We start from the raw sequence: 18,773 nt of genomic DNA on the forward strand, positions 1-18,773 counted from the left end.
AAGAGGAGGTGGAGATAGAGAGATATAGATATATGTGCATCTATAATACACACACACACACAAACACACACACAGACTTTGCTTAGTGTTATCAAATGAATGTTTGTCTTCCACCAAAATTCATATGTTGGAACCCTAATCTCTAATGTGATGGTACTTGAAGTGGAACCTTTGAGGCATAATTAGATCACAAAGGTGAGAACACTCATGAATAAGGCTTAGTGACCTTATGAGAAGACACATGAGAGAGATATGAGGATGCAGCAGGATTACTTCTGTCTGCAAACAAAGAAGAGGGGCCTCACAACATAGAATTTGCAGGCATCTTGATATTGGACTTCCCAGTCTCCGTGATTGTAAGAAATGAATGTGCATTATTTAAGCCACACAGTTAATGGTAATTTGTTATAGCAGCCTGGGCTAAAGCACTTAAGGTAGAAGTGCCTGGATGTATTGTCTGACTGAGTGTGGGATACCAGGGTGAAGAACCAGTGTACAATGACTTGGAAATGTAGAGTCATGGTGATCTGGAGTAAGGCAGCATTATTACCAGAAATAGGCTGTTGATCTAACAAGACTCACATGCATGTGTACACATGTGCCCATGCAGAGACACATGCAGACACAGAATCACTCTGAAACGCTTTATTTCCACTGTAAGGAAGCATCTTTCAAAGAGCTGGGTCAGCTACACAGCCTAAAGATTGGGACACAGAAACAATTCCTGTGGAGCCATGATCCAGAAGGGCCAACTGTGTGATGGTGATATATAAGATGACAGGTCACACACTCAGAGGGTGGAAGCCCGTCTCTCTCTCCTAGGGCATAGCACATAACAAATGGAATGAGGAAGAAAGAACCTAAGATGTATTCAAATGTGCTGGATTATAATTATTTTTTAAATTAGAGCTGAAGAAGACGCCATGGACCAACCTCATATCTTATGTAATGGGAAGCAATACAAATAAACACCTATATATTTTATGTCAAATGACAGAGTTTGATTAGTTGGTCTATAGGTTGAAATAACTTGCTCTAGAACCATGTATCCTGACTCTCACTGCAATTTTCTTTCCATTGCTCTAAGGATTTTGGCTAGAAACACAGAGGCAAAATTGTAAAGAAAATCATATGAAATTATACGAAAGGTCTAGGTTAGGGTAGAGAAATTATGTTAGCTGCTTGAGAACTAAATTTTTCAATCTGCATTGTGAGACATGCAACCCTCTTTTCTGTGGTACAAGCAAATGCTTCCATTTACTCATTTTTGTGACCTCCAGTTACTTTTGCTAAACTTCCTATTCTGTTAATTGAAAGGGAGAAAATAAGGCATTACAGAAGCACCTTGTGTGTTTTCATGCTTCCTACTTGGGAGACCAAAACTTATAAAAGGCTGGTTTTATAGTAAAAACCTTCACTACTGTAATCTTTCCATATGCATCAGTTCAGTTCATTAGTTTAGACCATCTACTGCCCTCTTGTGGCCATATAATCCACCTCCCTATGCCCCAACTCCAAGCTCTTAATGCTTTGTGTCAGTTGAAATGGTTTCATCAGTCAGACAGAAACTGACATCTCAAACTATAATTAACCTCCTTCTTACTATGCTTTATTACACCATTGTATTTTGATTCAGTCTGTCTCTAAAACATGTAGATATTATATAATGCTAGTGATCAGTTTGAAGACAACATACCTTAATACATTGTGGATTATGTCTTCTGGAGAATTTGGAAGTAATGCCTTTCACTTTCTCAAGCAGAATCTTAGATAAGCCATTTTATATTAGCAAATAATGTTTAAATATAGAAATAAACATCACTTACCACACAGTAAAATATATAAAGTTGTAAAAACACTCTAAGAAAGCCATCAGGTAAATTCTTGATTAAAGTGTTTTGATTAAAGCTTATCTTCATATAATATTGCTAATAATAATGGCAAAAAAGAAATTGTTTTAGGTAGAATTATTAATTATGTCTCTTTAATAGGTTTTGAAAAATTGGTTTTCTAAGAGATTTTATATTTCAATACCAAGTAATACATGAACCAATACGTTCATCTCTAAAGTCATTACACTTCACTTTATAGCCTTCTCTTTTATATCAAGATTCCAATGTTCTTTTTTGGTCAAAAGAATAAAGCCAAAGCTAAACCAAGGATAAAGAATCCTTTTATTAAATTTGACGTGTATGTCCCTGGTATTTCTCATTGCACTGCCTCTGATTTTCAGCTTCTCATTACCATTTTAAATTAGGAGCAGAGATATTTAACTTATTCAATATAATGCTTTAATGAAAACTAAAGAGCTAATTCAGAGTAGCACCATATACGCAGCTACTCTGAATACTCAGAAAAGCTGACAATTCCATTTTAAGGGGAACTTTTTTTTTTTGGCTGTTGTTTAAAGACTGTATTAGGTAATTCAGATGTTTTTATTAAAATGATTCCTAATTAAAATATCCAAGAATATGGGGAGAAAGGAAACTTTTAAATGTTAAAAGCCTGCTGCTACTACAGGGTTGATAATCGATAATTTGTCACTCTGGAACACCCAAGAAGAGGTCAAGATTGTGCTTAGGGTTCAGCAAACAAAAACACCAGATCTTTTTTGAAAATGATTTTATATGTGATTTAAAAAAATCAAAGTCTCTGAGAAGAATCAGAAACATTGCAATTCCAAATACTTATTTTATGGTTTAGTACTATTCATGGTTTGAATGTGTATAGAATGCATTCTTCGTAAGTTATTTAGGGTCTCTAAAGGTCTTAAACTAGCTCTTAGAATCATCGCACCAGGGGCATCTGGGTGGCTTAGTCAGTTAAGTGGCCAATTCAATTTCAGCCCAAGTCATGATTTCAGGATCCTGGAATCAAGCCCCACATTAAGCTATGCAATCAGGGGAAAGTCTGCTGGAGGATTCTCTCTCCCTCTGCCCCTTCCACCACTTGCATTCTCTCTCTCTCTCAAATAAATAAATCTTAAAAAAAAAAATCATTACACCAAATAATAAAACTGGTTCTTTGGAGACTGAGAATATAGAAACACAGAATAATGAGTGAATTAGCAAAATATGGGTTGTGCAAATATTTCTAAGTTAATGGCTGAAATGTTTACTTAAGCATAAATCACTGGGAATTAATCATGGCATACAACTGTTTACCAAAGATAAACACCCTTTCCCTATGTACCTTACTATCCTCATCTCTGGAATGGGAAAATGACTGTGAGAATACCTGAAAGTATGAGATTATCTATCTATCCATCTTTATCTATCCATCACTCTATCCATCTTTATCTATCTCTCTCTCTATATATATATAAAGGTTCTCTCCTTCAGAACTGAGTGCAGCGGGCAGACATTTGTTATCTGGTAAATGTGACTACTTAGCATTTTAAGTTCTCCTATGACCTTTCTTCTTTACTATCATGGGATAATCTAACCTGTAAGACAGAGCCAAAGGGGGTTGTCAGCTTGTTTTACAGAAAAGAATGACTCTCCTAATTACTACTTTAAACACAGAACACTCCTCTTTATTAAATAAATACATTAAGTCTAACCTTAAGTATTCAAAAACTAATTTTTTTCTCATCTGAAAGATGGCTAGTCTGTGGATAGTGTGTAAAATCTGCTCCACTTGTTTAAACAAAATAAACATGATATATCTATTCTAGATCATACTAATTCATTATTTTAGCATTTCGCTAACTGAAACTAAATCTATCCAAACCTAAAAGAAAATATTTTTCTTTGCAGGTATTTGTCTTGAAGAAATAAATAAACAAACAAACATTGAGCAAGGAAAATTCTGGCCTGCAAACTCTAGGCATCCCCAGTCTGAATATGCACATAATACCAAAAAGTCAAGCTTTGTATTTGTAAAAATAAACTGCAGATATTTTTCTTTCAATACAAAAAATAGATGTTATTTCTTACTGCATTTCCTCAGGGTTTCATGGGACGAGGAAATGAGCAGTTAAAAACAATCACGTGTGTAAAGTAGGAGTGGTCTCAGTTTAAACAAGATTCTAAATCATTGAAAGTTGGATTATAAAATTTATTACAAAAGTTGCATTATAAAATTAGAACTTCCTAACCCATTGTATTGCTCATTTTTAAATTTATAAAATAAGAAAGGTGCCTGGCCTTCATTAGAAATTCAGTGTAATCATTTGAGAAACAAAAATTTAAAGTTTGAATTATATGAACCTTTCAACTGCAATATGGGATGGGGCATTTATGAACCAAATCAGAAAGACAATATCTCAAAGGCGAGATTTTTTTTTTAAAGAAAGGTTTTTTTTTTTTTTTTTTTTTGAAGATTGTTATTTATTTATTCATAAGAGACAAAGAGAGAGAGAGAGAGGCAGGGACACAGGCAGAGGGAGAAGCAGGCTCCCTGCAGGGGACTTGATCAGGGGACTCCAGTATCACACCCTGAGCCAAAGGCAGACACTCAATGGCTGAGCCACCCAGGCGCTCCACAGAGGCAAGATTTTTAAAGAGCAAGTCATTTGGACCAATTACAAATATATGCCAGTAGGAATAATGGTTACATGTTTATTATTCAGTATGTATTAAAGAAGATGAATTCTTATTCAATTTTCATTAAGCATTACTATTAAATGATAGTATTATTTCTATGTTCGACTGACGCTCTTTTCTGTGAACAAACCATGATTGGTTATTGGAAAGATTTAGCTGTAACTGTGCCATTTTAAGAAAACAAATAAGTCACCTCCCTGTATCCCTCTCTTCCCACTTCTTCCCTTTCTCCTTCTCTTTCTTTCTTCCTCTTTCCTTCCGTTTCTTCCTTCATTCCTTGTCTCATTCTATTTGTCTCCTTTTCTTTTCCTTTCTATATCCCATGAAATGCCCATGTGCACAAGCAGGTTGGATGCCTTATCCTGTGAATAAACTGGCAGTGTTGATCTACAGCTGTATGCAGACCACATCTTTCTTCCAAAGCTGCAAGGCGCACATTTAAACTCAAATCTCAGAGACTGCAGCACCAAGATTGCAGTACAAATTGGTATGACCAACCAGGCCCAGGAACCATCGATCTTCATTCTTCCTGCCACCCTGGAAACTGAAACCTTTTGTAGCAAGAGGTAACTAAAATTCTGAAGTCGACTTGCAATAAAGGGAAGCAACAACTTTAAGATTGGACTGGAATATCTGACAGCTCTCTGAAACAAAACAAAAACAAAATGTACCCAGGTTTCAGTTACGCTCTATTTGGTTTCTTTTCTTGTTAAATAAGCCCTGGCATATAACTCATTAGACACCTTGTGGGCAGCCCCACAAAGATGTGGGCAGTTCAATTTAGAGTAAGTGGGAGGTGTATAATTCAGCATTTATGCTTCTGGATAAATCAGCCTTCAGCATATGAAACTTTTGCCATACACTTCAAATATTCTTATTTCCCAAGCTGCTGGCTCAAATTTGAATTTAAACAGGCATATAAACAATACATGGGGAGGGGAAGAACCCAAGTTTTTCTAAAACAATTTCCATTCATAACGAAACCTTGTTTGAGGCAGTAAACCCAGAGAACTTGTTCCCTAGTTTGGATGTGGACAGGAAGAATGTGCCTAGGAAGCCAAAACCAGAAGATCATGCATTTAATCCATTCCCAGGTGGTTCTAAAATATTTTTCCGTACCCTTGGAAACATTTACTGTTGCTCAGAGAATACGTGTTTAATAGAGAGGGCTTCGGCAGACTCTGCTGGGTATCTCATCACTTCTGTCCTGCTGAGGGCCTTTCCCACCATAGACAATATGCCCAAAGCAATGGTTACAATGTCTCCAAGAATGAATTGACCTAATCTGTTAAATGGGCAAGAGAGGCCTCTAGAGATGGTTGTGGATTTTCCTCCTATCAGGAAAAACAAAACCCAAACTGAATAAAAACTGGAGTGTCTCTTATTTGAGAATCATTCCTTCTCTTCTGAAGACGTTTAGAATGTTGTAGTATGTGATTTCCACAGTTATCAAAGTGAAGTTCATTACTAAGCATCAACAAGCAAAATAAAACAACAACACACTATTATTTCCGAACCAAATTGCCAAATATTTACAAATGAAGAGCTAATTTTTCCAATGCCAGCAATGGTGTTATAATACTACTGTTGCTTCTTGTGGTAGATTATTAGCAAAATATGACAGGACCTTTTCTCCTGTCTGAATATGCACCCCTGGTATCTTTACAATTCGTCTTGTCAAGAGGTGGAGTCTGTTTGCCCTCCTCTTGAGTTTGGGATGGCTTTGTGACCTGCTTTGAGCAGCAGAATGTGGTAGAAGTAGTTTGTGCCAAACATAAATATATTCTTATGTCTGCATAGAAAGTCCTGCAAGATTTTCTTTCTCTTTTGTCCTTGGCATGGTAGAGAATCGCCTTTCACTTTCTCTGCAGATCACTAGTCATTACCTTACTGAGGAAACCCACTCTCATCATTCTGATCCAGGTTAAGAATACTGGATTCTCCTATCTTCCCTCGGAGAGACTGGTCTCTATTGCTTAATTCCGTATGTAGCTTACTTTTAGAATAAACATTTTGATCAAACTCTGTAATTTGTGCAGGGTCAGACTAGGATGGGGTAATAAGTAAGGCAAGGGAAGTACTTGCCTCAGGTGTAAAATTTCAGGGGGCAACAAAAACACAATTATCAAGAGAAACAATAGTTTAATGTTTTTAAGAAATTAAAATGAATGCAAAAATTCATGGTGAGCAAAATATCAAAATTTTAAAGACAGAATGAGTATGAGACCACACATGTGGATTTGGGGCTTAGCATATCTAAATTCCAAGTCTTGATTTTGCTGCTTTTACTTGGGAGCCCTTGGAGGAATTTCCTCTACAAATCTCAATTTTTTTCTCCCATAGAATGGAATTAGTATTTTTATTGGGTTATTTAAAAGATGAAGTAAGATGAGCCTTCAAAATGATTAGTGTGTTCTTACCATATATTGTTACTCAGTAAATGTTATTGATTTCTCACTTTTTTTTTTCCTGGGTATGTATTTTTAAACTTATCCTTCATTGAACAAATACTTTTTTGAGTGCCTATCAATGTTAAGATTGCTCTTAGCAGTGTTTTTGGAATTATGACTATAATTGTAACCAAAATCAGCCTGGCCCTTGACATTGAGGAGCTTACATTCCCATAGGAAAGACAGACATTAATTAAATAATCAGAAGCCTACATCTAAAAACACAATTGTGGTAGGTATGTAACAGATGGGCAATGCTTCCCTGTGTAAGTGCCAGTCTGAGATGTGAACATTAAGGATCAGGTGAAATGGAGAGAAAGCATTCCTAGATAGAGAATGGTTTCTTGCAAATGGTTTGATAAAGAAGTGTTTGAAGACATTGGGAGACGTCAGTAGTTCTAAGAATGGCCACTGGATTTAGTGGCATAGAGGTCATTGGTCACCTTAGGGAATATGACCCTAGGTGTCACTTAAATAAAAATAGAAAGAGAGATGACAAAGGGAGCCATGGAGTAGCAGTACTTCTATTATAGAAAGCATCCCCCCCTCCCAAGTTTCTAAATAGAGATAGGATAGAGAACAGAGGATGATTTTTTTGTTGTTGTCGATTGCTTGCTGATGAAAGACACTTGATAATGTTGAAAAAGCACAGCAGGAAATATTCATTCCAGATGAAGGAAGGAAGGAATTAAATCCACAATGGAAAGGAAAAGTAATCAATTCAGTCAAGTGCCTATGGAGGCAGAAAGGAATGGGCTTCAAACCGTCATCTCTAGATAGTTGGTGGAGATTGCCATGCAGGGAAGAATAAAATGGGTACAGATGATAGATGATTTGTGTGTTGGTAGGGTGAAGCCAAGGAGCAAATTTCCATCCAGTGTGTCCTTGTGTTACTATCACTATCTTATGATTGTGTAGTTCATCCTTGGTTTCAGTCCCAAGGATACGTAGGGCATCTTCTGTGTACTATTCTGCTAAGTGATGAAGGGCTTCCTTTGCTCTTAGAGTCATCTTGTGTGGAGATACAAAAACAAAAAACAAAACATTCCCCATGAAGTACTCATGGTGGTGGCAAAGGAAAAATTTCTGGCATTTGTATTATATTAGCTTTCTCTTACCACTGTAACAACTTACTACAAATGTAGTGGCTCAAACAAGACAAATTTGTTATTTCACTGTTCTGTAGATTAGAAGATTAACACAGATCTCACTAGGCTGAGATCAGGGTGTTGGTGGGTTGCATTCCTTCCCGGAGCCTCTAGGGAAGAATCTTTTTCTATGCCTTCTCTAGTTTCTAGAGGTCTTCTGTTCTCTGTAGTTCATGTTTCCTTTTTTGTATCTTCAAAACCCAGCAGTATTACCTAGGTCCTTCTAACACCACTCTCTCTCTCAGGTTTTCTTCTAATTTTCTTACCTGCTTTTAAGGAATCTTGTGGTGACGTTAGGCCCACCTGCATAATTCAAGATAATCTTTCTATATATTAAGGATAGCGGATGAATAATCTTAATTATTTAAGCAACCTTAATTCTCCTTTTCTATATAACATAATTTATTCATAGGTTCTGGAGATCAGTATATGAACATCTTTCTTTTTGGGGGTTATTCTCTTATGGGTTATTCTACATAATAGTAGATTGCCTGAGACCTTGGGTTCTAACCATGCAGTGTTCCTTAAGTGAGGTTTTTTTCACACAGGTGCAATGAAGACGGACTGATCAGCTATCCCAAACTCTGACTCAGTATTAAATGGCAATGATTGCAGGGCTCTTTTGCATTACTTATCTAGAACTTCAGAATAGATATACCTCTTCTCAATCCACTTTTCTAACTTGAAATCCTAGTCTCCCACTCCACTACTTGCAGAACTTCTAGCTCCTCTGTATTACTCCAGAAGAACTCTTTGCTTTTTTTGAAAATCTTATAGATTACAAATCATGCCAAATAGTGCTTCAATTATTAGAATAATCTGTTACTCTTTCTTGAAACCTGGAATGGCTCTGTCTTTTGAAACCCAGTGATTTGGGTGTCCACAACTTGTGAAGGAATAAATAAGGGTAGGACATTGACATTCTGATACTATCTTGGGGAAATCATCATCCCTCACCCCCATACCGTGAATGGGTTGAATGAAATGAGCTCAGTAATTCCTAAAACAGCAAAAACAAACAAAAAGCCCAGTGTAGTCTGATTGATCCTCTGTTAAGGGTCACTCTGTCTTTTCTTTTTGACTTATATATTTAACATTATAACATATTTAAAAATATATGTATACATATATACACGTAAATGATTTTTGAGGAAATATTACAGATATCAGGAGGTTACTCAAAGTCATATTCAAGCTAAAATAGTTTGTTTTTTAACACCAAAGACAAATTATAAATAATTGATGCAATGCAGTGCTCTGAAACTTAGACATCTCTTCTAGAAAACAGAACCATTGGCAAATACTCCAGCCTCTTGTGGAGTGTTAGACTAAATTATCCTTAGAAATCATTGATACAGTACATTGAGAGAGAAGGGACATTTGCTCATCTACCTATTAAGCTGTAGGCCTTGGAATAATGTTCCCTCTATCCTGTGATGCAGGACAGAAGGCTTGATATGCTTGACTTTTAAATTAAAGGGCTTCTTTAAAAGGAGGGAATATGTAATGGAAAGCAGTTAGAGTTGAGATTAGGCCATAAAGATGAGCTGTTGGCTTCTGGAAGCAACATCTGGAGATGGTTGGTGCTTAGGATTTGCATAAGCCTCTGTTTAAAGTTTGAGAAGTGGGCAGCCCTGGTGGCCCAGTAGTTTAGCGCTGCCTTCAGCCCAAGGTGTGATCCTCGAGATCTGGGATCGAGTCCCACATCAGGCTCCCTGCATGGAGCCTGCTTCTCCCTCTGCCTATGTCACCGCCTCTCTCTCTCTCTCTCTCTCTGTCATGAATAAATAAATAAAATCTTTTTAAAAAATTGTCAATAGTTTAAAAAATAAATAAATAAAAAATAAAAATAGTAATCATAAAGTTTGAGAAGCAAACACAGCCAACAGAAATCTTTGGTGAAGCTATTATCCAGAGCTGAAAGACAAGGTTTATTTATAGCTCTAACATATTAAATATTAACTTCTAATATCAAAGAAATAATCAGTCACTTAAAAAACATGTTTTACATTTCTAATCTAATTCAGGCTTTATGGCAATTGCCTAGAGATACAGTAAAACACTGAAATGTGTCTTTGAAGGTTAGAACTTGGGAGGATAAGCTTGGAAATCGAAAACACCGTTGTAGTTTGGGCCATCCGTTAAGCATCCAACTCTTCATTTTGGCTCAAGTTGTGATCTCAGGGTCATGAAATTGAGCCCCTACTTGGGCTCTGTGCCTCAGCAAGGAATCTGCTTGAGACTCTCCCCACCTCCCCTCGACTGTGTACACATGTGCTCTCTCTCTCAAATAAATAAAAATCTTTAAAAAAATAAAAGAATAAAACACCATTGCAATAAGATGTATTTTGGTGAATTTTAAAACTTGAGGGGACATTTGTCAGGCAGATAAGTGGGGATGGTGATGATCTATACACCTATGATTAGAGGGGTTAATTTCAAGTGACATTGGGAAAAGCAAGGGGGTGATGCAGTATACTTATGTGCAAGGAATGATTATAATAATGACTATTGCATACTACTACAGAGGTAGAGACAGGTAAATACTGAAGATAAGAAAATAGCAGAGACCTCTATATAAAGGGTATTCTAAAGCTTGTGACAGGGTTTTTAAATCAGTCATTTGTGTATCAATTTTACAATTATGACTTATGTGCATAATGCATGGGCTGTTTGCTTTGATATTTGCTTTAGTTCAAAGCATTTTTTAATTGCATGAACATACTTTTAAAATCTTATATTAATCCTATAAATAGCAAATTAGTACCTCTTTCTGCAAATTATAAATGGAAAGTAGTATCTCAAAAAAAATTTTAAAAAATGATCATTAATGGCTAATCAAATACAGTTATCTGCTAATCAGACTTTTAGGATTATAGGTGCCATTCACTGATTTAGTTTAGGATAGTAAGAGAAGCCAGTTTAGTGAAGATAAGAAGGTCGACTTTTGGTATGATACCTTTAAAAGGCCTGTGTTTGAGCACTCAGAAAAAAAGTTCAGAATCAGAGACCATTCCGGAAGTTTAGCTCAGAGTCACATGAAGTTACAGGGGGAAGTTGATACTCCAAGAGGGAATGACCACAAAGTTTTGTGAGGGTTTAGTCAGTGAGCAGATTTTTTTTCTTTTAGATTTATTTGAGAGAGAGCATATTCTTGCAGGAGAGGGGGGTGGGGGGCAGAGAGAGAGGGAAAGAGAATCTCAAGCACTCCCTGCTAACAGGGAGCCCAAGGCAGGGCTCAGTCTCACCACCCTGAGATCAAGACTTGAACCAAAATTGTGAGTCTGATGATTAACAGATAGCTTCCCAAGGGCCCGCAGTGAGCAGATTAATAGCAGACTCATCTAAGCGATCAGTATTACCTACACTAGAAAAAAATTAAGAATATTGTTGTTTTGTTGTTGTTTTTGTTTTTTACTTGCTTTCTTTTTTTTCTCTTGTATTCCAATCCAAAAGTAACTAAAATTGTCTTCTATCACCCAAGGGCAGAATTGATAAGAAAGGTAAATTTTATCTTAGGGGCATGCCCTCCTGATTTTCTGCTTCTACATCATGGTGATAACTTTCTTTTCTCCTTTCCTTTCTTTGATGTCTCCGTGTTTGTGGCTGGACTCTGGCCTGGGACCTTCATGCTCTTACTAAGTTTTCCTATCTTTCCTACATGTTGAAGTTGCCCTACATATGCAGTTCCTACCCCTACAGATTCCTGTAGGAACTGCCCTGTGTCACCTTTGAAATGATGTTTGCCTGTATTTACATTCTTTTAAGGCTTCAGTCCCTCTGATTAATAAATTGATGCTAGATGGAACAAATATTAAAGAATCATGGTAATATTACAATATATTTGTATAAAAGGAATTTCTTAGATCAACAAAAACAGGAATACTTTAACAATAACTTTCTGGAAAGAGTATCTTTACCTTTCTAATCTAACCTACCATTGACACTAAATGTCAGTGAATTTCAATCCAAATATTTAAGAGGGCATGGTCTGCATTTTCAGTCCATGGTGGCTCAACCGATACCCATCTGAGTTGTAAGATTTTTCTCATGACTAAAGTTGGAATTAGTGAGTGTATTGGATTTGTTTGTGATACCCATAAACTATTTGGGACTTGCAACAATACAATGACAATGGAATGAAAGCTTGTTAGATTGAGAGGGACAATTCAGGGAATTAATCTTCAGGCTAAAGTCAGAATTGTCAGAGAATATAGAAACAGTATCATCAGACAGTCCAGAAGGCTTATAGCAGGGTAAACATGTGACACACACAGTATCTAATAAAACACAGACAAGTCTCATGATAATAGAAGAGCTTGGTTCGGTAGGATTAGGCCAGATAAGAGTGCAGTAGTGTATGAACTCTCATATGCACTACATTCTTTCTATACCCTACACTATTTTAATTCTGAATTTGATTTGCTCTCGTTTATAGGCTGTATTGTAAGGGCTCCAAAGCCTTTTCTTCATTGGAATGTCTTTACCTCAAGTCCTAAAAATACTCTTTCCAAAGGCACAACTCTTTCCAAATGTACCTTCTTTTGTTTTTCTCCTCCAGCATTTGATCTGCTGTCTTGCACATAAGACTGTACCCAGTACATTGTTATGGCTGGATGGTGTAAGTAATTTTTTTATATAGTTCTAAAAGGTCTTTAAAAACACAGTAAGTAGGAATGTAGATGTAGAAGAGTTAGTTTGACGATAACCAAAGCCTGTAATAGACAATGTGCTTTTAAAAAGTGATGCCATTGAGTTTAGAATAAATTGGGAGAAATAATTCACCTTTATGATGGATTAAGACAGTTCTACTAATGAAACATGCAAATGTTGATGACATATCTTCTAAAATGCAATTGGGTAAGGTAATAGAGTTGATCAATAAATCAGCTTTGAACAAAGAAGAATAACCATAAAAATTTAGTATGACATAAATTAAATATATGTTTTTGAAAAAATGAATTCTGAGAGATGATGATTAATATAATTAGTTGTTTGATTTCAAAATAATGGGGAGATTTATCCTCATTATTCTAGGATTAGACAATTAAAATCATAAAATATATTTTTCCCAGTCTATGATACTGCAACATGATATCAAAAGTGGAATGCAGGGTCAGAATTAAACAATAAGAATTTCCAAAGATAAGAGACCTAGAGGGTAGTTTCTCTTCTATTTCCAAGTACTGTAAGGCAAATCATCTTTGGTTAGGGGGGTTTCAGATCTCTCTCTAAACAATTCAAAAAGATTTATTGAACCCCAAATTTATTCCAAGCATTTTTAAGGCCAGTGGCCATCAACCTGAAATGTTTTTTAGCTTTAAAATTCCCTTTCCATATCTAGATTTTATGCTTTTATGACTTAAAACTGTGCTTTGCAATATTTGAACCTGCTAAAGCTGTGTTTTAAACAAATCTGACACAGAATCACAATATATACTCAGATCAGAGCAATGATTCAGATGTGGAGAACTTATTCTCCATCTGCTTGACAATCCCTTCCAAAATTTCTACTACACTACCACCAAAGAACTCTATGCTATAGTCAATTATAATTTAATATGAGCTTGACTGACCTAGACTACACTCATCAATATTAGTTTAATAGAGAAAAAAAGTAAATAAAGTAGATGTAATATGTGAAGATAGACATCTTTCTCTTGCTCTAAATCTATCAATGTTTTCATACTTTGACAACTTCTATTTTTGGCCTTTGAGGTAGTCCTTAATTTAGCCTTACTTTTCCAAGGTTAGTTCAATTTCCTACTACCCCTCAGCACAATGCTGAAATAGTTAGGCTGATTCTCCTTAAGAACTCAGCCCCGATTCTTCCACAATACATCTATTCAGATGAGTGCATTGTTTCATGAAGTCATCTGCATTCTCTTCCTAATTCTTTTTCAGGATCAAGTATCAGTCCTTGACTGAAATCTTCTGTCCTTATTTATTTAAATTCTAATGAATTAAGCACTAAATTGTATTTCACTTTGTATTACTTCTATTATTTTATGTAGAGCTCCTTTGGCTTCCAAACTATTCTTTTGATAGCCATGTGTAATCAACATGAGAAAAATCCTTAATTTTTTCTATCTTTCTTTAACAATTTGTCTGCCTAACAAAACCCTTTCAAATTGCCTGAATTTAATTTACGTAGTGCTCAAGGCCTGGCGGTGCTTCCATTTTGAATAATGTAGCTTTTCAAAGGATTTCTGATTGGCCCAAATCATGAAGATAATGAGACATGACTTACAAATATCTGTTTCAGCACTGTTCTGTTGCCTTAAATTCCAGTATTTACTTCTTTCTGGAATATGGGCTATGCTATGGAATCCCTAAGTCTATAGGGATATTACAGTTTTATTAACATTTTGCATACCTTATGCCCAATTTTAGAGATAATTTAGGTCTCCAAATCATGATGTCAAAGGGGGATAATTTTTAACACAATGCTAACAACCAAGAAAGTCAGATTTGATGACTGGGTCCTAAGAATGGGGATTTCTTTTTCTTTTTTTTTTATAATAAATTTATTTAAAAAAATAAATAAATAAATAAAAAATAAATAAATAAATTTATTTTTTATTGGTGTTCAATTTGCCAACATACAGAATACAGTGCTCATCCTGTCAAGTGCCCCCCTCAGTGCCCATCTCCCATTCACCCCCACCCCTCGCCCTCCTCCCCTTCCACCACCCCTAGTTCATTTCCCAGAGTTAGGAGTCTTTCTGTTTGTCTCAGAATGGGGATTTCTAAGTGATGTTGGTGCTCTGAAATCAGAAAGAGAGAAGATGGGAATGATAAGTACCTAAAAAGTCTGGAAGAGATGGTTGAGACCTTAAGAATTAGAAGCTGGCAAGGGTGAGGCAATTGTCTAGGTCTCTAAAAAATAGCAAGGTTTTAGAGGCGTCTGGATGGTATGGTTAGTTAAGTGACTGACTCTTGACTGTGGCTCAGGTCATGATCTCAGGGCTGTGATCTCAGAGTGTGAGATTGAGCCCCAGTTTGGGCTGGGCTCCATGCTCAGCATGGAGTCAGCTTAAGGTTCTTTCTCCCTCTCTCTTTGCCCTTCCCACTATGCTCTCACTCTCTCTCTCTCTCTCTCTCTCTAAAATAAATAAATAAATCTTAAAAAAAAAAAAAAAAAAAAAAAAAAACTAGCAAGGTTTTGGCTCCTGAAAAAGAGCTTAAAACCCAACCAGTAATGAAGGCAGAAATCTTATACACTGGACTAGGAAAGGGAGGCAGTAATGATGATGTTAGAAAGGGGCTGTGGATCTAGAGACAAAGGAGAATTCAGTAATCAGACTCAGGAACTTCAATGCTGAGTTTACAGTGAGATAACAAATTTAAATCACCAGGAAAAAATGGCTTCCTTATGCATTTTCTGCATGCTACAGTGTTTATGAGCATGTGGTAAGCACTGGATGATAGATGGCATGCAAATGCATTTTTAGTCTTAAGTTAAACCAGCCAATACTATTTTTAATTTTTATCTTTTCTATTATGTTTATCTTTTCTATTATGTTTATCTTTTAATAGGATATTTGTGTTTTCATCTTAAACATAGAAAATAGCATCATTATTTTATGTATTTCTTCACAAAACAGAATTTTTTCATTTTCTATGTTTAGCAAATAGTGCAGATAATAATTTCAGCACATTTTTCATCCATGAAAGCCCATGTACTGAATGCAATAGAATAAAATCTTATAGGTGATAGGTGAATTTACCTTTTACATGTAAGGATTATTCATGCTAAAATAAATGTAGATTAAAAGACCTTCAGAAGTATATGTGTCACTTATTTAAATTTATTAATAAAAACCTTTAGGTAGGGAGGGGACAATGACTCTGCAGCAATTGTAAGTAATAATATATTAATCTCTCTGTTTTGCTTATACTGATAAAATGTATGATGTATTATTGAAAACACATGTAGAAAATAAGCAGTAATGAAGTAATTTAAAAAAATAGTAGGGCTTTTGTTTCTTAAATAATTGTGAAATATTATGGTTAAGGCATAGTTAAGAAATCTGTTACTAGTGATGTCAATATTATGAAATTTCATTTCAGACCAAGTCTATATAAGTGTTGACAAAATGTGTTCTGTAACACAGAAATGTTTTGAAGGCATAGTTGACCATCTAAGAGTTACAGCACTGATAGAACTGGTGGAAATCCTGTATTTTATAAACAAAAGAATGGTCTGTTTATAGTGTCCTTTAAAATATGTAAGGCACTTTCATTGTGTTTTTGCCACCAAACTTGAGGAAAATCTAAGGTAATGCATTGTACTTATTATATTAATATAGAACCAGAAGTTCAGCCATTTAATTGATTTGTTTCAAGTCATACTGAATTGCAGAGTCTAGACTCAGACTCAAGTTGTCACCTCCTAAGCATTATTGTCTTTCTCTCATAATAGCCTGTGTCCTTCTGTCATAATAGTCTTTGTCAGAAGGTTGCAGATGTAATTGGATGAGGTCTTGTAGTATGGAGGAAGATGCCAACATTTTTCTGGGTTTTTAAATAGATTTTCAGATCAACATTATATTTTAGGTTTACAGAATACACCTTGTCAAAACCATAGATGGTGTTTGCTTCATGGGACCTAAATGGAAATATGAGGAGTGCTTCTGGTATGATGGTTTTACTGGTGCTTTCAATTAGTGAAAAATCCATTGAAATTCACTCTCATATGTGCATTTTATGTATGAGTATTATGATTTAAGAAAACTTTAAAGAGTTATTCAGTTTATTATGTTTGAAATAAAAATAATACAAGTATTATATACAATATCAGAAAGATTTAGAATTGTTCTTGAGAGAGATCATAACTATACATCATAGACAAATCAAGAAGTAAATGCCAAGGAAATTAATGTTAGATAGAAAATTCTCAAGTTGAGTTACAAATAGAAATTGAAAGGACAATGTTGAGTTCCTAATCCTGAGACATGAGATAAAACATTCTGAATAAATGCCTTGAATGTTGTAATCGACACAGCCATTCTATACCGCCAAGGATGATTTAAAATGCATTCACATCTTGCTGAGATATTATCTATCATATATAAGAAATTTAAGCCAAAGTACCTTACTTAACAAAAAAATACCTTTTGTGACAAATGTGAAACCAATGTGAAAATTCAGGGTATCAAGAAGATTTTGCTCGGTAATAAGATAGTTTGATACCATGTATTGGAAGAAAAAAAGGAAAGAAAAGAAACGGCCTCAGGATTTGAAGGCTGATCTTATTAAGAAAAATATATATAAGATAGGTGAAACTTCTTAGTTGCAGTTCTGATCTGAGATTTGACATTGTAATTTTAATATCTATGTTACTGACAACAAAAATTACCTTGCTTGTGTATTGGTTTTGGAAATAGATGTGGTACTTGGGTTGAGATTTTAACACGAAGTAAAATGTAGCATTTTATTTCATATGGGAAGCAATTGTAAGCATATAGCATAACTTCATGCATTTACAAAAAGGGTGATGGGTATTTTGGGTAAATCTGACCTTGTTTAGAGCCATGAGAGAAAAACTTGTGGGCTAAAAGCAAGCAGTGAAAAAAGAAATATAAACAATATGGAAAGATAGACCTCATTGTTTCTGGTTAGTTTGAGGAGAGTGAATCTTTGTGTGAACTCTACGGATGAACGAAGTGGAAAGAAATGTGAAGACCTAGTTATAGTTCTTGGGATCTTTCTTCGGTTATTTGATAAATAAAGGTAACAGATCATAAGGATGTTTTCTTCTACTTAAAACACAGAGGCTGGACAGAAGAGAAATTACAGGATTGACAGAATGTGACCATCCTATTCATTCTTGACTCAATCAAACATACTAAAGACATACTAAATTCAGCTGAAAGTGCTAAGAACTAAAGACATGATTATTGCTATTGATGTTAGATGGGCAATGAGTGCAAAATGTCTGAGTGCTTCCAAACTACAGCATCCAAGGTCACTAGATGATGGAGAGTCTGGGTTCCTTATCACCCTCAGGAAACTGATAAATTTGGACCTTGTTTCAACTTTCACATTATCTGGAGACTAATTATTAAAAGTTATGTTTATTACTAATGTACGATGTTTAAAAAGGAAACTAGATTTAAATCTAAAACTATCTTTAAAAATAAAGTCAAGTATAAAAAGTGATGTTAAGACACGTAAAAGGACTGGTATCTAAAATATACATAGAAGAATTAAAACTCAACAGAAGTAAACAACCCAATTAAAAAATATTAAATATCTGAACAGATACTTCATAAGCAAAGATACACAGAAGACAAAGCATATGAAAAGATACTCATTGTAATTTCTCATCAGGGAATTGAAAATTAAAACAATAATAAGATGCCACCGTGTCCTATTAGAATGGCTAAATCTAAATATCTGACAATCCAAATGCTAACAAGGATGTGGAGCAATAAGAACTCTCATTCATTATCAGTGAAAATTTGAAATGGTATAGCTCCTTGGTATTTACCCAAATGAGTGGACATCTTACCTCCACATAAAAACTTGCAAGTGCTTATAGCAGCTTTATTCATAATTTCCAACATTTGGAAGCATTCAATAATTCAGAAAGTGAATGCACAAAATATGACCCACTCATCCAA

The 18,773-nt window shown here is 35.3% G+C and overlaps 1 long non-coding RNA gene across 1 annotated transcript in view; it reads left to right on the forward strand.

Moving 5' to 3' along the window:
* The first annotated feature begins 221 nt into the window (after positions 1-221).
* LOC119872984 overlaps positions 222-18,773 on the forward strand; it is a 55,423-nt gene continuing 36,871 nt past the window's right edge. Inside the window, exons 1-3 of the long non-coding RNA XR_005362817.1 lie at positions 222-356; positions 4,895-5,113; positions 12,707-12,766. This is a non-coding gene — a long non-coding RNA (uncharacterized LOC119872984). The remainder of the gene's footprint in view (positions 357-4,894; positions 5,114-12,706; positions 12,767-18,773) is intronic.

Source organism: Canis lupus, chromosome 8, assembly GCF_011100685.1.
Source record: "Canis lupus familiaris isolate Mischka breed German Shepherd chromosome 8, alternate assembly UU_Cfam_GSD_1.0, whole genome shotgun sequence".
Lineage (NCBI taxonomy): Eukaryota > Metazoa > Chordata > Mammalia > Carnivora > Canidae > Canis > Canis lupus.